We start from the raw sequence: 6,554 nt of genomic DNA on the forward strand, positions 1-6,554 counted from the left end.
CGTGGCAGCGGGGCAAGGCGGCCGGGCCAGGCGCCGCGGGCGGCAGCGGACGGCGGCCGGCGGGGCGAGGTCCGGGCGGCCGGCGGGACAGCTCGTCAGCGCCGGAGGCGGGCGGCGGCGGGGCTCGGACACGAGGGCGCGGGCCGGGCGGCGGCGGCGACCGGGCTCGCTCGGGCCCCGGATGGGCTCCGCGGGCCGCGACGCGGAGGAGAGAGAGGCGGGCTGAGGTGGCGGTGTGCGGTTGGTTGGGGAGGCGGCGGTGATGACGTGGCAGCGCTGGATTGGCCGGAGCGAGGTGTCCGGCGGACATGTCTGGCGCGGATGGACATGTCAGGCGGCGCGAGGAGGAAGACTGCTAGGGTTCATCCGCGAATTTGGACGGGGAGGGCACATTTATAGTTTCTGGGAGCTAGGAGAGTCCAAAAGAGGAGCGGTTTTCGGCCACGTGATCGTGATCGAACGGCGGAGAGCATGGAGGGGGTTTAGATGGGTATTGGGCCACTTTGGAGGGGTGTTGGGCTGCAACACAAAGAGGGCTTTTGCGGTTACCCGGTTAACCGTAGGAGTATCAAACGAACTCCAAATGGCGCGAAATTTGACAGGCGGTCTACCGGTGCTATACCAAGGCCGCTTGGCAAACCTCGGTCCATTCCGAGAAAGTTCAACACCTGCACAAGAAAACAAGGTCTGAGAGGGGCGACGGGCGCGCGCGAGAGGTCCGGACTCCGAACGGACAACAAAGAGAACCGGGAGAACCCAAACGAATGCAAGTTTTGCAAAACATGCGGATGAAATGCAGATGATGACATGGCAAAATGCAACACACAAGCAGATGACATGGCAACAGCGGCGAATAACTGGCGGACACCTGGCGCATCAAATCTGGGGCATTACAACACTCCTCCACTAACAAGAGATCTCGTCCCGAGATCTTAGGACCGAGACGGAAGGGAAAATGGATGAGGTGAAAAAAAAGAACTCAAGAGAAGAAGCAAGGAATCGAGAGCACTCGAGAAGAAGAGAGGAACGACGAGAATGACGAGAATCGAAAGCTCACAGAATCAGATAGACTATGAAACCACTCCGGTTAGAATGAGATAAGAAACGAATAAGACTGAAAGGATTTAGGCATCACTCCGGCTAAAACATGGAGGAATGGAACACGAGCTAGAGAGGATGGAATGATACTTGATGAAGACATGACACAAAATCTCCGGAAAGAATTGAAAGAGTTGAATGAAAAGAACGGAGAAGAAAATGACAGCTTGTGCCACAAATAAATAGAAAGCATCTTTAGACGGAAGGTTTGAATGGAGTTGTTGAGATGATCAACAACGAAAAGAATAATCTTGTTGTGGTCTTATAGGTAACATCTCAAGATCATAAGGTGATAACCGGCCACAAACGGAAAATGATTGGATAGCTGAGAAGGACGAAGAGATGCAAAACTCCACTTCAAAAGAAGATGGAGAATTAATTGCACTTCGAGACTCGAGAAGAAAAGATACTTGAACTCCACCAACAAAATCTTGATGAACACTTGAGAAATGAATTTAATCGTGAAGAACCACCATGAAGAACTCCAGTGACAAAAGGATGATGAGATGGAATGAAGGATGAAAGAATAAGATTAAAGCTCGCCGTGATTTAGATGGATGTTCCGACGAAATGGATCAGGAATTTGAACTCTGGAAAAGAAAGGGTGAACAACTTGGAATCAAGAAATTATTCAACATGAACAATCTCCAAAGAAAGGGGTTATTTACTTGAACGCAATAAGAATAAGATTTATTGTATGCTTATCCTTCATAAAATTAAATTGATGACAAGCAATGGATTTTGCATAATACTTATTCTTCTTGAAAAGGATTAAGGGGAAATATGGCACAAAACTTGAGAAAGTCTTCATGAACCACCGGTAGGACTGGAAAGATCGAATGTATAAAAATGATGATCAAGGAAAAAGAATCTTGAACGAACCACCGTAAGAATTCGGAAATGACTGACGAAAGAGAATGAATCCCCGAGAAGAGTTAGAAGAACGAATATGCTTGAGGGGATTTAGGGAAAAGAGAACGAAGAGATCGCGAACTGATTCAAGAATACTTGAACGAAGCACCGGGATAATTGGATAACGGTAGCTGAAATGTGAGGGCGACGAATTCTTCTGGAACGATGGCCTCTGGTGAAAAGAAACTGGAAACAACTTCTGACATACTCCGGATGGTTAAGAAAAGAATATCTGACAAATGGAAAAAAATTTGAGAGGGTAGCATGAAGCTAGAACCATGAATCTTCGAGAGAATGGACAAGATTGAGAGGAAAAACTCTTCTTCGGTCTTCAAATGATGACGAGAAACACCACCAAAATAATTGAGGTACTCCGATAGAATGAAAAATAGGAAAGGTTGAACCAACAATGAAATGATTTGAAATCGATCCTGACAAGGCATGTGACTTGTGGAATCCATTCTTACGTCACACTTGAAAAGAATTTAGGAATGGCTCCGGAATAATTAGAAGAGTCAGGAAAGATCCTAGGAAAGTCCTGTGGGGTAGGGCCCACTATAAAGAAAACACCGTTGGAAAGGGTTGTTGAAGGATATATGATGCACCGGAATAATTGAAATATTTGAATGAGATGACGACCTCGAATTAATTGGAACACTGACGAATCTCCTGAGAAGTCTTAAGCACTCCGGAAGGATAAGTTGGCAAGAGGCGAACGAGCAGGGAAAACACTTGATCCAAGGAAAAGAATGTGATCAACCCGAAAAACTTGAATTGAGTCCACCGGAGAAGAGATGAAGAATGTCGAACGAGATGAGAATTCACTGGTTGAAATAATTGAGGGAACGCTGAAGAGGCTCTGTACGAATGAAATTGATGGTCGAAAGAGACTCGGACTCAGGGAAGAGAAAGGGTGGGAGGGCAGGAAAACAAAGGCAACTTGGAAGGGGAAATCGACAAATATCTTGAAGAGAAAACATGGGTTGAAATCATTGAGGAGAGAGAGCAAAAACTTCGCACGAGTAGGATGGATACTCGATTACGGACTCTGGCTTTGAGAAGAAAAGGGTGGGCGGGTGGGAAAAGAAAACAACTGAGGATTGAACTTGACAACGATGAAGAGGCTCGAGTCAACTTGACGAGAAATGCACCGGATGAAAAGAGAAGAGAACCAACGATCGGAAACTAACCGCGTGATCCTAAAGAAAAATTTGAAGGGGAAGAGGAGTAAGTCAAAACACCTACGTCAAGATTCCTCACCAGAGCGACGAAGGGGCTGAGGAGTAAAAAGAATTCCTACTCTCCGATATAACTAGACTCCGAAAATAGTTTTCTTCTAGACTCAACAACGGCCAAACTACACGATCAATCAAGGGGGCTCCTAGGGTCGGTCGAGGCTCTGATACCAACTTGTCACGCCCAATATGCGACCCTATCCAAAAGGAACTCGAAGGTCCCACCAAGGATAGACCCGCATATTGAAACGCTTTTGCAAGGTGGATATCATTACATCAACATTACATAATAGAGGGAGATACATACAAGAGGCATACAATGCCACATGAGTACAACATCATCATACATAAGGGCAACATCCGACTATGGATGAAACACAAACAAAAACTCAAACGACATCCACCCTGCTAGCCCAGGCTACCGACCTGGAACCTATCCCTGATCGAAGAAGCAGAAGAAGAACTCAACGCAAGCAAGCATCGCTCTCACGTCATGATCATCGCACAACCTGTACCTGCAACTATTGTTGTAGTAATCTGTGAGCCACGAGGACTCAGCAATCCCATTACCATGGGTATCAAGACTAGCAAAGCTTAAAGGGAAAGGAAGGGGTAAAGTGGTGAGGCTGCAACAGCGACTAAGCATATATGGTGGCTAACATACGCAAATAAGAGCGAGAAGAGAACAAGCGGAACGGTCGTGAAACTAGCAATGATCAAGAAGTGATCTGAACTCCTACTTACGTCAAACATAACCCAAAGACCGTGTTCACTTCCTGGACTCCGTTGAAAAGAGACCATCACGGCTACACACACGGTTGATGCGTTTTAATTCGTATCTGGTGTCAAGTTATCTACAACCGGGCATTAACAAATTCCCATCTGCCTATAACCGCAGGCACGGCTTTCGAAAGTTTATACCCTGCAGGGGTGTCCCAACTTAGCCCATGATAAGCTCTCGCGATCAACAAAGGATATACCTTCTCCCAAGAAGACCCGATTAGACTCGGAATCCCGGTTTACAAGAAATTTCGACAATGGTAAAACAAGACCAGCAAAGCCGCCCGATGCACCGACAAATCCCGATAGGAGCTGCACATATCTCGTTCTCAGGGCAACACCGGATGAGACTAGCTACGAGTAAAATCAACCCTCAAGTTGCCCCGAGGTGGCCCCGCAGGCAGCTCAGTTTGGACCAACACTTAGACAAGCGCTGCCCGGGGGGGGCTAAAATAAAGATGACCCTTGGGTTAATTACTCCCAAGGGAAATATAGGTGGTGGTGAGGCAAATGGTAAAACCAATGTTGGGCCTTGCTAGAGGAGTTTTATTCAAAGCGAACTGTCAAGGGGGTCCCATAAATCACCCAACCGCGTAAGGAACACAAAATCCGGGAACATAACACCGGTATGACGGAAACTAGGGCGGCAAGAGTGGAACAAAACACCAGACATAAGGCCGAGCCTTCCACCCTTTACCAAGTATATAGATGCATTAATTAAATAAGAGATACTGTGATATCCCAACATAATCATGTCCGTCATGGAGCAATCTTCAACTTCACCTGCAACTAGCAATGCTATAAGAGGGCTGAGCAAAGCGGTAACATTGCCAAGCAATGCTTTTCCAGGAAGGGTGTCAATGGTTAGAGGTTCATGGCAATTTGGGAGGCTTGATGAGCAAAAGATAGGTAACGCAACATAGCGATAGAATGAAGCAACTAGCATAGCAATGATAGTAGTGAGATCCACGGTAGCGGTCATCTTGCCTGAAATCCCGCAAGGAAGAAGAACGAGTCCATGAAGAAGATGAAACCACGAAGATGAACCAAGCGTAGACGAACGAATCCTCACGATCGCAACGAAATAGGAACTATCGAGAAGAAACACACAACATAGTAAACACACCACACATAGACAAGACATGATGCACAACAAGCATGATGCAAGACAAGACTACATGAAGCTTCTCATGGCAAGAGATGATGCATTCAAGAGCAACACATCAAAGCAAGTTTAAATGGGGCCGAAAACAACATATAACGATTCTGGTAAGTCCTCATATGCATATTTCGAAATTGGTCCAGATCTGAATAAACATTATATTTAAATTGTTAAACAGCAAGTTAAGATGCACCAAGATGATCGACACGAGATTCTAGTCAAGTTACATATAAAGTTCATTTAGTTCGGAGCTACGACCTAGAAGATATGAGCAAAACAAGTTAAACATGGAATTGATGCAAAACGCACCCAAACATCAAGCAAACACCTTAAAACAAGGATACAACATGATAATATGAAACTACTTGCAATCCTAAGCAAGTTTCATATAGAGCACACTCAAAACGGAGCAACGGTTCAACACACACACACACACACACACACACACACAAACAATATACAAGTTTAAAGGACAAGCTGTCCAAAACAGCAACTAGGCATATTGCAAGCATCAAAAAACATGCTACAGCACCTCAACATAAAAATAAAAGGCATGGACATGATGTACATGTAATGCATAAAAAAACATGAACACTGAGCTATCTCCAGAAATCACTAGAACATGCTCAAACACACATGGCAAGATTGCAAATAATAACAGTTCAGACTTTGCAGAAAATAACATCAGGTTGCAATGTTTAGAGCTATCAAAGAACATGTTACAGGAACTTATCATGGCAAACAAAGGTATGGCAGGAACCTACTAATTTCATAGAACAAAAGTCCCGTACTGACCATGAGTCAAAAAGGATCAGAAGATATGATGGCACCCATGTAAACATAGCAAGTTATATTACAGATTCAAACATGGCAGGAACAACAATAAGTAAGCATGTTGGTGAGCTTGTGCCACTCACCATAGAGAAAAACATGGCATGGCAAGGCAACCAACAGTAAGAAGACATATTTATGAAGCTAGGCATGGCAAGAGCAAGGTCAGAGGGTGCATGGATCACTAACAACAATCATGGCAACACCTGAACTTAATGTTAACAGGCTGGCAGCAACATTATTTAGCAAATTTGGAACAAGATTACAAGAAGCTACAGCAGGCTATAATTGCAACCAGGGGCATGGATGGATAGAGCATAACATGTATAACAAAACACCCTTAGTGAACATCTCCAGATTATGCATAGAATGACTTGTAGCAGCAGGTTTATATAGCATCACGAAATAACAGATTCAACCTAGCAAAACAGCAACAGCAAGTACCCTACTTAACAAGCTTGATGCACTCACTACACAACTCACAAAAGTACATGGATGGCACCCCTGTAAAGATGTCATAACATAGTTCAAAACTC

The sequence above is a fragment of the Triticum dicoccoides genome, chromosome 6B (assembly GCF_002162155.2).
Source record: "Triticum dicoccoides isolate Atlit2015 ecotype Zavitan chromosome 6B, WEW_v2.0, whole genome shotgun sequence".
Taxonomy (NCBI): domain Eukaryota; kingdom Viridiplantae; phylum Streptophyta; class Magnoliopsida; order Poales; family Poaceae; genus Triticum; species Triticum dicoccoides.